This window comes from Lissotriton vulgaris, chromosome 4_1, assembly GCF_964263255.1.
Source record: "Lissotriton vulgaris chromosome 4_1, aLisVul1.2, whole genome shotgun sequence".
Lineage (NCBI taxonomy): Eukaryota > Metazoa > Chordata > Amphibia > Caudata > Salamandridae > Lissotriton > Lissotriton vulgaris.
The window spans coordinates 1,675,620,305-1,675,637,695 of record NC_141691.1 but is presented as its reverse complement, the minus strand read 5'-3'; positions in this window follow the sequence as shown (position 1 = coordinate 1,675,637,695).

The window sequence follows — 17,391 nt, the reverse complement described above, 5'->3', positions numbered from 1 at the left end:
TATTATTAATACATTTAAAAAAACGATATTTTTAATTACGATATTTTTGTACTACGATATTATTTTTTCGATATTTTTGTACTTACCTTGTTAGGGATAGGATTCCGATATTTTTGACTTCGATATTTTTGTCCCGATATTTTTGTATTTCGATATTTTTGATTTCGATATTTAGTCAGACATTCATAAGGGGCACATGTAGTTCCAGCACGGAAGCTACCTCCATGACTCCTACCCTGACCTCTGCTACTAAAACTCTTACATTATAGAGATAGAGATTCAGAACTTAGAGCCGCCAGACAACAAGGAAATTAAATGAAATGGAAAAAAGACTTGTAGAGCGCAGAAATTTCACAAAAGGTATCATGGCGCTAGCTCAGCAGGAGACAGATAGATTGAGCAGCCATGTCTTTAAAGCCTTCCTGAATGGTAACAGTTGCTTTTCTTTCTTAATTTGCATCAGCAGTGTATTCCAAAGCCGGTTCGTACTGACCAAAAAGCTCCTTCAACTGCAAGCACACTTACCAGGTTATGAGAGTGTGCTGAGCAGGGCTGGTATGCAGGAACATAAGGCTGCAAGTCTTTTTTTAAAAATGCTAGCCCCGCATCATGAGTTGCCTTAATGCAATGCAGAGCGCCTTAAATTCTATCCGCCTTTTCTCTGGCAGCCAGTGCAGCTTTTTGAGCGCTGTGGAGTCCGATTAATATTTAGGTATGTTTAGCACTAGACGCGCTGCAGCGTTTTGCACCATCTGCAACTTGTTGAGGCATTTTATGCAGAGGTTCATAAAGAGCCCATTACAATAGCAAGCTCTGGACAGAACAAGGCCAGACACCACCAAATTCCTCATGTCAACTGGAATGAATGGGGGAAGCCTTCTCAGTATTTTCAAAGTAAAGAAGGAGACAGAAGTGACCTGATTGACTTGACCTTCAAAAGAGAGCATATCAAATGTCAATTGTGAAATGTCACCCCCAAGTTTTTTACCTTATATTTTGGGTAGGGAAGCAGGACAAACTCTGGAGGCAACAGCGTGGGGTTCCAGAAGTTGGTGTTTTTGCCAAAAAGCAGCACTTCAGTCTTGCTAGCTTTGAGCTTAAGACATCTGTGGAACTGGGCCGCTGTTTCATCTGGAAAGCCTGTCACTGAAACCACAATCTGTGGATCGTCTGCATATGAAATAGCAGCGAAACCCAAAGATCTAATTAGCCGTGCCAGTGGGACAACATAGATGTTAAAAAAGGTAGGGCTCAACGACGAGCCCTGTGGCACCCCACATGGCAGTGAGAAATTCAGCGACTTGTGCTCAGGAAGAGCCACAAAGTGTTTCCGCCCTGACAAAAATTATTTTAGAAGATCAAGTGGTTTTCCTCAAATACCAACACCTTCCAGCACTTGCAATCATTTCTGATGGTTAACCATATCAGATGCTGTAGAGAGGTCAAGCTTTTTAAGTAAACAAGGGGGACCCACTTAATGGCTTTGGACCATGGGTATCGGCTATTTCAAAAGAACAAAGGTCCTAAGCTCAGAACAATTTCTAGAAAGTTGGATAACATATGGACCACAATCGGACACCATGTACAGTTCTTCTTATACCCAGCCGGGCAAAGAGTTTATTTTAGGAATGTTTGACAAGAAGTCAATTTGAATCTTTCAATAACATAACAAACATAATAGTGTTTGAAGTAAGGCACAAGCAGCTGCAGCGCGGAACAGATGCATCGTCATCCCGACTATAGCGAGCGGATTGTTGTATCTCCCGACCGCCGCTACAGAGCCCCTGGATCCTGGGTGAGAACGCCAAGCAAGGCGCTCATTCAACTGTACTCAGCCAATTGATGCTGCTACGGGATACCAATCCCCCTTCAAGACTGTTCCCCCAATTATCTCCTCTTTACGAGGCACCCCGCATTGGGCAGCCGTTCCAGGTCGTTAAAGATATAGCCTCTTGACCCTCAATGTACCGCAACCTCGAGGCAAAACATTAAATGAAAGCGCTTCTTCAAATCCACCTCTGGGCTTGATTGTTCTATGTTATTCCAGGCATATATTAAGTCCTGATGATGATCCTTTTATCTTAGAGCATAGGATCGAAACGCCGTCGACACTGTTATGTAGACATACATTGTTATTTATTGTGATTTACTGTTGTATGTTCTACTAAAGGGAATACTGCCAATTTAAATCCTAAAGCAGTACCACTCTTTTGCTCAACTCTTCCTTTGCCTGATGTAAAATATTCTTTCCTCTGCACCCCTTTTCACAAACTTTTCTCTATTCTGATGAGTACGGCACAGGCTTGTGCCTTACTTCAAACACTATTATGTTTGTTATGTTATTGAAAGATTCAAATTGACTTCTTGTCAAACATTCCTAAAATAAACTCTTTGCCCGGCTGGGTATAAGAAGAACTGTACATGGTGTCCGATTGTGGTCCATATGTTATCCAACTTTCTAGAAATTGTTCTGAGCTTAGGACCTTTGTTCTTTTGAAGTAGAGAGGTCAAGCAGCACAAGTGCTGCATTGCCTCCTGCATCAACAGTCTGCCTAATCGTCTCAGAGGCAGAGATCATGCTGCACTGTGTTGCTTTCTGAAACCAAACTGAGAATTATATAGGCAACCGTGCTTTTCCAGATAGTCCAAGATAACTGAATTCATAGCCTTTTCCACCATCTTTGCAGGCAGTGGGAGTCTGGAGATTGGCCGATAATTGTTAGGGTCTGCTCCATCCAAATCAGCTTTCTTTAAGAGGGGAAGAACAGACGCCAAATTCTAATTAGTCGGCAACATTTAGTTAAAAATGAGAGTAATATGTGGGGCAAGAACTTCGGGCACCACACTTGACCTTCATTGCATAAAGCAGAGGTCCCCTGACTCTTGGTCCTGATGAGACCCTCTATTCACAACAGGGTGGAAACGTGTCGACGGTAAAAGGAAGACGAACCTTGCAAACAGCACTTATGATTGTGTAAAGTGTCTGTATATCTCTCTTGTATATATTCAGAATGGTCGCTTTCCTTCAAACAGAAATTGTACAGAAACCTTGTAAATACGGTCACCAGTAATCACTCAATTGTTTTTTTTTGGGTTCTTCATATATACACTGGGGGCACTTTTTGCACTGAAATATTCCTGTTAATGTGTATATCTTGATTTATGTATGTAAATATAATTGCATTATCAAATATTCTTCGTTGTGAGCCTTCTTTTCTCTCTTTGACATCCTACATAACCCTTGTTTACTATTGCTATTATGCTCTATTGTTACTATACAAAGTAATTATATCACTCCACTGGAACCGCTGTTTTCCTATATAAAGTATACACCCTGGTTCCGTAGTGAGTAGGGTTCCCTTGTTCTTTCATTTCGACTAAAAGCTTTTTAGCCACACGAGCAATATGTTTGAAAGTTGCCAAAAGACAGCGCAAAGTGCATGGGCAGTGGGCCCTAATTTTCAAAACCACTATCACTTAAAAATCTTTTCAAATTAGGGCTTTAGATACTGTTCTGAATGACTTTGAAGCTTCTCCTGCTTCCAAGTGTGAACGGGAAGGAACAAAGCTATTGAGAACGAGGGTGTGGGGGGTGGAGGAAGCAACATGATATACTGAGTAAAAGGCATTTGCTTGTTGGTTATTGTTAAAGAAATAGGAATGCACCCTAAGTAGCAAACACTCTAATGAGTGCTTAAACACAATTAAAGGTTGGCTAGGGTGCAGGATGTAAATTAAAAGCAGAGGGGTCAGAGGGAAGCAAGATGAATGAGGAAAGGAGCGAGGGAAAACACAAGCAATGGTATGCCGTGTGTCAACACATTTAAATAAGTGGCACCAAAAGAATGTGAGCAGTGGACGGCCCCAAATACTTGGTCCGTGATCTAGGGGGGGGCTAAACAGAAGAAGCATGGTGCTTGCATGAATGCCATGGCGAACTGCAACAAAGCATATGAGAGCGATGTTGCAGATAACAAATGGTAAGCCTGTGGGGAGGCTGTCGCCCACTAACTGTAAACGACATGTCTCGAAGAGACAGCACGTGTGCTGTCTAGCTGATACCTAAAAATGGGCCTACATTTAGCCATAAGTTCCAAATACGCAGTATGAGGAAACCTCGTCACCATAGTAGGGATGTGCAATAATATTCAGATTACCACATGCTTAACGGTACTGTAGATGAGTGTAGATATTTTCTATGCCTAGATGAGATCAGTAAATCTCATAGGAAGGTCAACTGGATGTTGAAATTGTTGCTTTTGCAAGAATTCCAGCATATAGTTCATAGAAATACTTGTTGCAAGACAGACGCCCCTTGAATGTCTGGAAACAAGTGCAGAGGCTAGCTTGTTTTCACTTTTCAGACCTATCCTGTGATGTATCCCTTCATGAATACACAATTTTCAGTCATTTGAGGGTACAGCATTCATGTATGTATATAGTATTTCTAAAGCGCAAACCTAGTCAAATGCAGCAAAGCACTGTACTTGGTCAAAGGCAAGCTTAAAGTCAGTGACTAATAGGAGAGAAAGCTGAGTTGTGGATGGTTAAAGCATTGTGATGTAGTGTTCTTTAAAGAGGTGAGCCTTCTACTGTTTCCTATAGGGGAGCAGCATTGGGATGTCCTGATGGATATGGAGATGTTATTCCAGATCCTGGGTTCATAGATAGAAAAAGCATGTTGTCTTGTTTTTTCATTCTTACATTTCCTAGACTGCTGTCTGATGGTGTCTGGGCTATCAGTGTGCAGACAACCACCAAAGATGATGCCATATTTTTATTTTCTTTCTCCTGTAAGGTTCAGGTTTTCAGTGATCAGTAGGGATGTCCACAATTTACACCAGCTATATTTGAGAGTGACTACAGTCTCTGCACCAGGCTATGGGGAGAATACTGCTGTCAGCAGCTGACTTTCTAGCTTGATGTAAGAGGAATTTGTCGACCTAGAAGCCTGCTTAGGAACGGCAGCAACTTGAAAGGACCAGTCATACCTCAAGCTGAACGGGGATAAGACTGAGCTAATGAGTCTAGGTAATCACACAAGCAGCTCCCCTGCTATGGAATGGCCCACCCTCCATAACCCAAAGAAAGGATCAAAAGCTTAGGAATCTGGATAAACAGGTCACTAAAAGTTGGACCACCAAGCAGTACAAGTAGCAGCTACATGCTATGGCATTTTAAGGCAATTGCAGAAAATGTTGCCATTGCTCCTGGTAACTGCACTATGGTTCAAACATTGGTGCTGCCACGGTTGGACTATTGTAACTCTCTATACTTGGGCACCCCGAAAGCTACCACAAGGAAACTAAAGGTGGTGCAGAATTGCGCTGCGAGGCTGCTAAACAACATCCCCAGAAAACAATCGGCTAAACTGGCACTGAAAGCACTGCACTGGCTACCCATCACAAAACGCGCTATGTTCAAATCACTATGTATACCGCACAAAACCCTTTGGGTTATAGGCCAAAAAATGAACCGTGCTATGATGTCTTACCATCAGCCCTCTCGTAGACTTAGATCAGCCAATCTATTCCGAGCAATTGTTCCCAAATTCATGAGACTAAGATCTAGTGGTCCTATGTTCTCAAACAATGTGTCTACTCTATGGAACATGCTCCCGATCCAGCTTCGGTCGATGACTCACCACTTTGCATTCAGGAGGCAATAAAAAACATGGCTCTTCGAGAAACTGCAGTGAGACTGTGGTTTTCTAGCGGTTGCTACTAGCACTGGGATGCCTAAGGGTAGCCATGCATTATATCAAGAATTAATTAATAATAATAATAATAATAATAATTTGTATCTGTACTTCTGGGAGGGGATCTAACAAGACCCTTGTGGAATATTCGTTACTTCTCTAACTGCATGATATTGTTGGTCGTGTGCACAGTGTGTGAAGCCTACATAGGAGTTCATGTGCTGCCTGGATGGTTTCCTCTGCTACAACATACCCCCAGATGCATCGAGCACCCATTCTGCGAATTCTAATTTGCGAAAAATACCGAATCGCAAATAGGAATTCGCAGAATGGGATGCATCAAAAATTGCTATAAAAAATGTGATTCGTAATCGGCCGCAATCGGCAAATGCGAATTTCCTAAAATCGCAGAAAATTCGCAGAATCTCCTTTTTTCCCAACCGGAAATTGCGATTTCGGTAATTGCGAAATCGCAATTTCCGGTTGGGAAATTGCGAGATCGCAAAAATGGGAAGTCGCATTTTGAGCACAATGATGACATCACAGCCAGGAAGTAGCCAGTTCCCTCACTCATTCTGAACACAGAGCTGGAGAGAGGAAGACATCAGACACACCCTGCAGCCCCACTACAGGACATACATCAAACTCCAGAATGTCCCAGGATTCAGCAGGAGCCAGTGCAACTGGCAGGAAGCGAAAATTTTAATTTTCAGAACAGGAGCTGGAGTTCCTGATCCAGGGAGTCAGCAGGGACCATGATCGCCTCTTTGGGAAGGAATCCAGGAAGGTGCCTGAATATGTCAAGAGGCGCATTTGGCAGCGCATCAGGGCGAAGGTCAACTCTGTGGGAGTGTCCCAGCGCTCAATTGATGAGCTTAAGAATGAATGAATGAATGAATGAATGTTGGATTTATAGAGCGCGTGGTTAGCCTGGAGCGTCCCAGCGCTGTACCACTGGGGAACCCGTCCTGGCTTTCCCTGTAAGATGGTCCCTTTACTGGGCATCCCCAAGGTGCAGCAAGGCATCCCCGGCGGTGATGGGGCCGGAGTGGAAACTAAGCAAGCTATTGCCCAGAGTTACAGCGTGGGACCCCATGGTTAGAGTGGCACCGAGGCGAGATTTATCGGGCCCGCTGACATTGGTCCTGCACCCGGCCGCGTCGGGAATTGAACCCTGGTCCCGGGCCGACCTCTGCCTCTGGGTCTGCCGCCTCTAACCGTTGAGCCACACTTCTCCATAAGCCCAGCAGCCTGCATGGGGGTCACTCGGCTGGACACCTCCCGACCCACACAACAATCCCAAGGTAAGAGGCATGCAACTGCGACCCCGTCCCCTAACAATGCCCATGCCCCCAGAGCTAGACATTTGATAACCCCAGTAATGCAGGCCATGCACATCAGAAATGCCAAATTGCATTGTGGGACCTGTAGTGTGACAATAGTTCCCTGATAGCCACACACAGCCAGACCTGTCAGGTGAAACATATTCCTAAAGCCAGTCAGGGAATGCAAGCCTGCATGCATGTTGCAACATCCCATGTGCAACATACATATCATTAATCATGCACCCATTTACATCACAGGTGCTGCAGAACCTCCCAGCACAGACAGCGAGGAACTCCAAATTGAGGAGAACCCTGAGGACACCGAGGGAGAGAGCCATCCTGCCCCATGACCTGGACCATCACAACCACCAGCACCAGTACCACCACCTCCCCATGCGGACAGGGCCACCCCTGCAGCCACAGGAGGACAGCAACCACCCCATGTGACACCCATGGAAGTGGTACAGGCCACACCACCACCCAGGAGGCAGACACGGCGCACAGCCACTGTGCGGTCACAGTCCAGCGGCCTGATGAGGCAGCAGCGCAAAGTGGCAACACGCGCTGGCAGGGGGCAACATGGCCAAGATCCAGGGCTGGGTATAGAACGCCGGATGCTAGCTGTCCACCAAAAGCAGGCATGCAGCTGTAGCTTTATAAGACTGCGCGCAATGTGAGCCAGCTCACGGAAAGCGTGCAGGTGTTGACGGCTGCAGTCAGGGAGAACCGCCAAATCATGGTGTCACAGCAGGACATCACCCTCCGCCGCCACCTGCTGACCCGGCTGTCAGCATATACCAGATCAAACCACCTGATCGGTAATGCGACCTCCCTACGTTCACGTCGGTCCCTGGGGATGCAAATTCAGATGGTGCAATGCTGCCAGGATGTTGCAAGGGCATTGGAACAGCTCACAACCGCTGTCCAGAATCAGCAGGCGTGTGACCATGGCCATGCAAGGGGGGGGGATGATGCCAGTGAGGGCACATCCAGTCTGAGCAGCCTGTCCCTGCCGGTGGTAACCGAACGCCGCCGCAGCACCAGGCCCAGTGCAGCATCACGGGCCAATACTGGCGAGGAGGATGTGGAGAGGCGACTGGGTGCGTCCGGCCGGAGGCGCCAGTGATTGCATGCACTCTAGCAGCAGTGCCATGCTGATATGACAAGCACACCTGCTTCGCTATCATGGGGCTGTATGAGGAAATACAGTTTTCATGTATTGTGAAAAAAAAGTTAAAGAAATATTTTGTCCCAAAAATAAGAAGAATTTATTTCAAACGTAAATCCGACTCATGTCATTATTTCATTTGACATGCATGAGTGCAGTGTTGTGTGAGGGGTATGGGTGCACTAGAAATAGTTCATTGTGATGTTGTTGCGGCGTCTGTGTCCTTCTGCAGGATTCTCCCCGCGTGCATGATGGACATGTGCAGGTGGGCAGTTGTCCCCCTCCGACTCACTGCCAGAGATCTCCACAGGTATCCTCCGCTTGGTAGCAATATTGTGGAGTATGGCACACACAGCCACGATGCGGCAGCAGACCTCAGGCTGGGATTTGAGGGCCCTACCAGTCTTATGTAGGATGCAGAATTGGCTCTTTAACAGCCCAAATGTCCGTTCAATGCAATTTCTAGTGCGAATGTGTGCAGCATTGTAACGCCGTTCCTGTGGTGTGGCAGGGTTGAGGTATGGGGTGAGGAGGTACTCACGGAGGCCGTAGGCACTGTCACCTGAAGGAAAGGAGCAGAGGTTCAGTGCTTGTTATGCGCAACTACATGGTCTCGACGTACTGTGTGTGGGCATGTGTACTTGCCTAGGAGGTGTTCCTCGCCAAAGTCACCCCTGGCCAAGCGGGTGTGTATGCCACTGTGCCGGAAGATGAAGGAATCATGCATGCTCCCCGGGTATTGGGCCACTATGTCAGTGATGATTGTCTTTGCATTGCAGACCATCTGGATGTTCAGTGAGTGGTAGGCCTTGCGGTTCGGGTACATGTACTCTGCCTCAGCGGGTGGGCAGATGTGGATGTGGGTACAGTCAATGCATCCAATTACATGGGGAATTTGCGCGAAGTTGTAGAAGGCAAGCTTTGTTTGATTTAAGTCCAGTTGGGTGGTTGGGAAGGTTATGTAGTGGTGTATCCGGGTCAGCATGGCATCCAGGAAACACCATAGGCAGCGTGACAGTGTGCTCTGGGAGATCCCCCCTGCATATGCAACTATCCCCTGGAAGCTTCTGGCGGCCAGGAGGTGCAGGCAGCACAGGACCTGGACATGGGTGGGCACGGCATTGGTCCTCCCTGTTGGGTGCTTTATCAGGGGGTCAAGGTCTCGGATGAGCTTAGTTATCATTGCCCCATTCAGCCTGTATTTTGAGTAGATCTGCTCCTCAGTCTGTCCCAGGAGTGTAATCCACAGCCGGAAGATGCGTTCCTGAATCCTGCTTTGATTCCGGGCTGCACACTGGAGCCTATGCCGCCTTGCCACGATGTATAGATCTGGCAATGTGAATGTACTCATGCTACTACAGTGTCAATTGCGACTCGCATTTTGCGATTTTGTTTTTTTCCGCAATTTGCGATGTTTGATGAATTGTATTTGCGAATTCGCAAATTAATTCGCAGAATAAGGGGAAAATTGCTATTACAGATTCGCTAAGGGGGGGTCCACATTGTTTCTGCAAATTTATGTTTGCGAATTCGCAATTTGGTGGGTTTTTGCTTCATGAATTGCGGAAGCAGAAATTGCGATTGCTATGTTTCATGTCAAGACCAGAAGCTAGCATTATGCATAACCTTTTTTGCCACTCCAAAGTGCAGCATTTTAAAGCATATTATAAGCACACAGAAAACTCGAGAATTTAACTCCACCACAGTTTATAGAAAGCAAAATACAGCAGGCATCTTCCTCTTTTATTGGCTGCTTCTGCCAGTTAAGATCTGCTAGCACTTGCATAGTTCCAATATATTGTAAAATAGTATGCTGTAAATGCGTACTTTAAATATAATGTATTTATCTATGATTTTGGTATAAGAATAAATTACCTGCAAGAAAGCCTGTAGTGCATGTGAAAGTTGGAAGAATCCACACATGCTTCCTACCAGGCCTTGATATTTTCTTTGAAGAAAGCAACAAGAAAACTTGTTTAGAGCCCTGAGCAGCACTGACATGATCTCTGCATAGCAAAAATTAATCTCTGCTTAGGATCTCTGTCCTGTATCTGTTCCACTATCCACCCCTGCACCTGTCAGTGTCATTGACAATGTGTTGTGGTGAGAATTGACTTGCAATAGGGCTGATCTCTCTCTGGTTGCTGTCCTGTGCCCCTAATTATGCATTCCACCATGCCCACCTCCCCCTCTTAGTGCCCATTAGTTAGCTGATGTTTTAACATGACTTACCACTTGATTAGCTCTGATAAAGTTTGCCATAAATACTAATACTATACTGCCCTGACAAAAAATGTTGTATTCATCTGCACCTCTGAGGAAACTGTATAGCGCTAGGTAGAAAAACTTTATGACCCGGGCAAGGACTTCCTAGGTCCTAAGCCTAGTATCAGTCATAGGATGCAGAAAAAGCACTCTTGCTCTACACTGCCTGAAAAATATGTTGCTGGACAAGGAGACAGGGTGCCCTGCTGACTAAAGCCTAGATTGAGGAGGATTAAGAACGCGTTAATTCCCAAGAATTACAAAATTATACAGCCAGGACATCAATACCATAATTTATACAAGTGCAGGCATGGCAGAAGAACTATCTGCTCCTGCTCTAGCTTGCATGGTGTATAAACAAGCACTATGCAATGGAAAAGATATAGCATTGAAAGAGAAGAGGGAAGAGTGAGAACCTTACAGAAACTCATAACTCACACCCAGGTACTTTCACCTACTTAGGCCTCGATGTGGCGGTGCACATGTTGGGATCAGTTGATAGGTCCTCTTTTGTTGAGGATACAAGCTGCAATGCCAAGGGATCAATCTTCTTTCATGTATCTGAGTAACACCCACTCATAAATTGAAGTTAAGTAACTTCAATTGTAATTCTGGAGGGTGCCCAAATAAATGAATCATAGTACTGTTCACTGATTGATGCTTATTGTGATAGAGATTCTTTCAGCAAAACCAATAAAATTGACCCATCTCTGTTATCCAGCAAAGTCATCTATCAATACACGTTTAACAACACTAAACATTCTGACTGCAAGTGATACTGCAGGTTATCATAGGGCTCAAAGATGAATGCACAAGATTTCAGCTAGATGAGATAGAAACTGCTAGCTGTGGATGGTAATGAGATTGTTCTCATCCCACGAGAAAGCAACAATGTCAGCGTGTTGTAGTTAGGATGTGCAAATAATTGATTTGTTCCAAAAGTCCACAGAAGGACCACAGACTAAAGGGCTGGATCCAACCCTCTCTAGTGTAGCCTAAATACACCATTATGCAATAATTCATAATTCTAAATAGGACAGCCATCCAACCTCATTTTGAGCACCAAGCTCCAACCCCCTAAAATTCCCTCAATGGAGTAAGGGTTACATAATGTGCAACAAGACTAGCGTACTCAGGCTAAGAAGAGATATCTATGTGATTCAAGTCCTGCTTCCTACTCCTGGGCACATACATGAGTCTATTGTAAAGTCCAAGAGGAATACACCTCCATTCCAAGGCTACAATATATCAGCTGTTGCAAGACAAATAAAACATAGTAATAATAAATATGCCCAAGCCCCCAGGCAGGGGCACCATGTAGACCCTGTGTAACAGGGTCCTGACCATACTGAAAGATACATCTAACCAGGGCATTAATTGGTTGCATGATCTGAAGACATTCCAAGCACTTAGCATTATGGAAAGAAAAGCAGTAAATGACTCTGTTATCATTGGTGTTAGAAATAAGGTCTCTAGTTACACATCCTAAATTAACCTGCGCTCAACCTCTGGTACCTTGGTACAGAGCAAGCAGGCCTAATTTAAGAGGCAATGCATAAAGTATTTCTGCAACACTTAATACAGTAAATCAATTAAATCACCACACAAAAATACTCCACAAATATACTCCAGACCAGGTTAGAAACACAGAGCTTTATTTGATAAACAAAACAAGACCGAAAACACAAAAACATAATAAGTATTTTAGTGGTCGCAAACTGGAAATTGGCCCATTTGTGACTGCTAAAAAGGGTTGTGGTATGTAAAAACCCTAATTTGGGAGTTGGTAACCTGTTATCGACTCGTAAAATAGGGTTTGCGAGTAGCTATTGAGAAGAGGCTTGACAAGGGTGTTTCTTGCTAATAGCGATTTGCACTGGTATGTTTAATTGTTTTGTGACAGCTAATGTGGCCGCAAAACAATCACAGTTACTACCTACTTCAAGTAGGTAGTAAGCCAGTTGCAAATGGGAAGGGGTCCCAGGAAACTCCTCCCCCTTTGTAAATGTATGTAGAAATATTTTTTAAGAGCAGGCAGTGGTTCTATGGACCACTGCACTGTCTGCCCTTAAAAATCAAAAGACAACTTTTCTGTGTTTTCTTTTAAATGCAAGGGTTGCATTTGAATAAAAAGTTACTTTATTTAAAAAAAACACACACAGACATGGTGGTCTGCTGTCCCCAGCAGGCCACCATCCCTGTGATAGGGGAGATTCCTAAAAGGGCCCCAAATTGCCACCTTCTTCAATAATATTAATGAGGTGAGACTCTAGCAACTCCATTAGGATTCGCAAAATGCATACATTCCATATTGTGAGTCGCAAATTGAGAGTTGCAAAACATCACAATTTATGACTGGTCGGACATCTGGCCCATAGTGCTTAGAAACATAAAGCGCCAACTGGGACTATCAGGTCACACTTCACTGGGTAAAATCTGAAAGTTTAGGCCAACTGCGATGGAGCGTGAGTTGGATACAAGGACCATCCTTGTCCCACTGCAAAAGTACCTTGGATAAGGGAAATACGTCAACATCGAAGACCCGGTGCGAGGAGCAGAAGAGGCAATCCGTCAGCTTTGATCCCTTTAGATGCAGGTGATGCGCCAATTCCAATCCCCTCAGTTGGAGATGCGTCATCATCGAACTCCTCTCAATGAAGGCAATGGTTTGTTGATGAGCCACACAGCTGGCGATTTGATGTTCTCATCTTCAGTGGCAGTGGCGAGGCGTTTCCGTCAAGCTGAGATGTATCGGTTCCAACCAGCAGAATGACGGCGATGTGTGAATTTCAGCAGAAGACAGTGTTGGACTTGGCCCTTAAGGCAGGTTCACCCCTAATTTTTTTTCTTTTAATCTGTGATATGCGTGGATGATTTTCTGGTCTGTGCGCACTTTTTCTCTGTGTCCCAGAGTAAAGTGCGTGCATGTAGTTAGGCTGGCCTGCTCTCCCATAGAGATGCATGGGGAATGTCTGTGTCCCTAGTAGTTCCTGATGCGTGGGGAGTGCATGCTCGAATTTGGTATGTGCGAGTTCGTGGGAATGAATGCTTCACAATGGTGTATGTGGTACGTGTGTGTCATGAGTAGAAATGCCATTTCTAGGACTTGGCATATTACTGTAAAATATGCCTGCAGTGTGATTGGCTGGAGCTGGCTGGTGAGCCTGGCTCCAGGAAGGCTGGATGGGTCTGCCCGGTGGTGAGTGTGAGATTAGCATGCTTGATGGCTTGGGAGGAGTGCACCTGGTCCCTGATGGGCCTGGACTTTCCCCAGACAATGCTGGCTCCACCCCCTGTAGTTCGACTGATGGCCCTAGCCCTGCCAGTGAATAGAGAGGGTGGTTGAGGTAAACAGAGTACTTCAGAACCAGCTGCGACTGGTTTTCCCCCACCCTGAACCCGGAGCAAAGGGTTTTTTCTGTATAAGAAGGGGCTGTGTCCCCATACAATTGTCCTGTCTTTGGTTTCCTTCCAGGATCTTGCCAGAGGGGGCTGCTGCTGCTGCAGGGGCCAAGAGGACCGCCACTTGGCTGTCTCCCTGCCTGGAGACCCAGTGTGCTGGCTCTGGCTCTGCCTTGCCCCTCTGCCTGCCTCCAGACCCTGCTGGAGCTGTTGCTGTGCCTGGAAGCGCTCTTCTTTGATTTATAGCGCTAGGAGCGCTTTCCGTGTGCCCCAGCGCTCAATAGCGCTTTGCTGATATTTCTGGCGCTAGGCGCGCTTTCTTTAGTCCCTAAGCGCTTGGGAGCGCTTTGTGTGCAGCCGGTGCCCACCCGGCATCTGCCCGTCTGATTTTGCCGATTTGCAGCATTAGCGAGTGCCACCTCGCCTTTTAATTTTAATTAGGAGCCGGTGCCCACCCGGCATTGCCCTGTTGTTGGATATTGTAAGTATCGCGAGGGAGCCCACTCCTCGGATACTGTGAGCCCGCCTGCCTGTCTAGAACGGGCCGCCGCGCTGCCCGCGACGACCCGGAAGCATTGGGCCGGCTGACCAATCGCAGCCCGGCCCGAGACGGGAAACCCGGAAGTCCCGCCCCCGCAGCAGAGAAGCAGCCGGCGTGTCCTGCCCGAGGCTCACGAGTGAAGAGGAGCCCCGGAACGAGGAAGAGGAGCCCGCCCGCGGCCCCAGCAGAGCCGCCGAGGAGCCGTCCCGCCAGCAGACACCCGGTGAGTGCCTGGAAAGGGAGAGGGGCGTCGGGACACATTGCCGGTGTCCGCCCCTCCCCCGTAGCACGACCTCGCGCTTGTGAAGATTGAGGAGCCCCGAGGCTCCAAGGGCAAGTTGCGTGTTGTGAGCCTGAAAGGCTCTTGGGGCAGTAAGTGATTCCAGAGTCCCCCGTGAGGGACTCCAACGATCTGAGGGGCATATTTTGTTTATTGAGCCACGAGAGGCTCCACCTGCCCAATTGATTTGCGAGCCAGAGAAGCTCGTGGGGGCACATCTGTTCTCGAGCCCCGGGAGGCTCCTCGCCCGCATTTATATCGTTTTAGAGCGCTGAGCTCTTTAGTGCTTGCCTATTTTGCTGTGTGAGCCCTGAGAGAGGCTCTGGGGCATATTCCTTGTCTAGAGCGCTGAAGCTCTATTTGTACATTTGCTTTGTGAGCCCCTGAGAGGCTCCTTGCCCACTTGGTTCTTGAGCCCTCCTGGCTCCAACATTGTGCATCTGTATTTACAACTGTCCAGCACTTAGTGGACAGTTGCCACGTTTAGGCTTTGTGTTCTGTGCTGCCTGCGCAGACCTCCCTGACACTGAGACTCAGGGCATTCCGCCCCTTTCGAGGCCAGTTGGCCTGAGGGACATTTGTGAGTGTTGTGCTGTGTGCACCCCGCGCATTGTGATTTCTGTGTAGGTGATTCTTGCGCAAAATGTTCTAATCTGCACCTCTGTGTTTAATGCCTCATGTGCAATTGTTTATGTCCGCTTACCTTTTCTAAAAGTGACCTGATTAGGTATTTCATGTTTATGCCCTTTTGCTAAATGTGACCTGCATAGAGGATTGTTGACATCCCACTTTAGGTTTATCCACTTTGCTAAATGTGACCTGCATAGAGGATTGGTGATGTCCCATTTTGGTAAACAGTCATAATATCGATTCCAAAATATAGAATGGACATAATATCGAAGTAAAAATATAGAATGGACAAAATATCGAATGGACACAATATAGTGGTTAAAAATATCGAATTTAAGGTAAGTAATATCGATTTTCAAAATATAGAAGTCAAAATATCGAAGTATACAATATAGGCATTAAATATATCGATTTTTTAATAATATCAATTGTTTTAAAGTGTTTTGTATGTTAGTATATGTGTGAAAAGTGTGTTTTAATTTTTGTAATGTATGTTTAATGTATTTTAAGTAATGAATTTTATGTTATTCAATTTTTGCGTAATTTAATTCTGTAGCGGGTTGTGGGTTTATAGGGGAATAGGGTGGGTAGTAATTTAATTGTAATTAATTAAATATTTTTATTTATTTATTGGTATTCATTTTGAATTTATTGTTAATTTTTAATTGGTAATTCATTTGTATTAATTGCCAATTAATTCGTATTAATTGATTAATTGTTAATTATGTTAATTTTCAAAATTTATTTTCTGTAGCGGGTTGTGGGTTTATAGGGGAATAGGGTGGGAAGTAATTTAATTGTAATTAAGTAAATAATTTTTTTCATTTATTGGTATTGATTTTAAATTTATTGTTAATTAATTTTTAATTGGTAATTGATTTCTATTAATTGGCAAATAATTTTTATTAATTGGCAATTAATTTTTATTAATTGGTAATTATTTTGTATTAATTAAATATTTGATAATTATGATAATTGTATTAATGTATTTTCTGTAGTGGGATGTGGGTTTATAGGGGAATAGGGTGGGAAGTAATGTAATTGTAATTAATTACATATTAAAAATACTTTTTGTGTATTGATAATTAATTTACTGTTAATTTTTAATTGGTATTAATTTTTATTATTAATTAGTTTTTGTTATTGAAAATTAATTAGTTGTTCAATAATTATGAATAGGTTATTAATTTTTAATAACTAATATGTAGTTGTATTTCTAATTAATTATTACATAATATTAAATTGGTTATTAATTTCAATTAATGTTTTATTGGTATTGATATTTAATTTATTTTTAATAATATATTAAATCATTACTTTCCCTACTGTTAAACTCACTGGAGTGGGAATAGTAATTTTCACCCTCCCGCTATCCAACGCTTTCCCTACTGTTGCACTCTCTGGAGTGGGAATAGCCTTTTTTACCCCTACGCTATCCAACGCTTTCCCTACTGTTGCACTCTCTGGAGTGGGAATAGTAATTTTTACCCCTACGCTATCCAAAGCTTTCCCTACTGTTGCACTATCTGGAGTGGGAATAGTAATTTTCACACTCCCGCTATCCAACGCTTTCCCTACTGTTGCACTCTCTGGAGTGGGAATAGTATTTTTTACCCCTACGCTATCCAACGCTTTCCCTACTGTTGCACTCTCTGTAGTGGGAATAGTAATTTTTACCCCTACGCTATCCAATGCTTTCCCTACTGTTGTACTTTCTGGAGTGGAAATAGTAATTTTTACCCTTCCAATATCCAACGCTTTCCCTACTGTTGCCCTCTCTGGAGTGGGAATAGTAATTCTTACCCCTAATCTATCCAACGCTTTCCCTACTGTTGCACGCTCTGGAGTTGGAATAGTAATTTTTACCCTCCCGCTATCCAACGCTTTCCCTACTGTTGCACTCTCTGGAGTGGGAATAGTAATTTTTACCCTTATGCTATCCAACGCTTTCCCTACTGTTGCACTCTCTGGAGTGGGAATAGTAATTTTTACCCCTACGCTATCCAACGCTTCCCTACTGTTGCACTCACTGGAGTTGGAATAGTATTTATTACCCCTCCGCTATCCAACGCTTTCCCTACT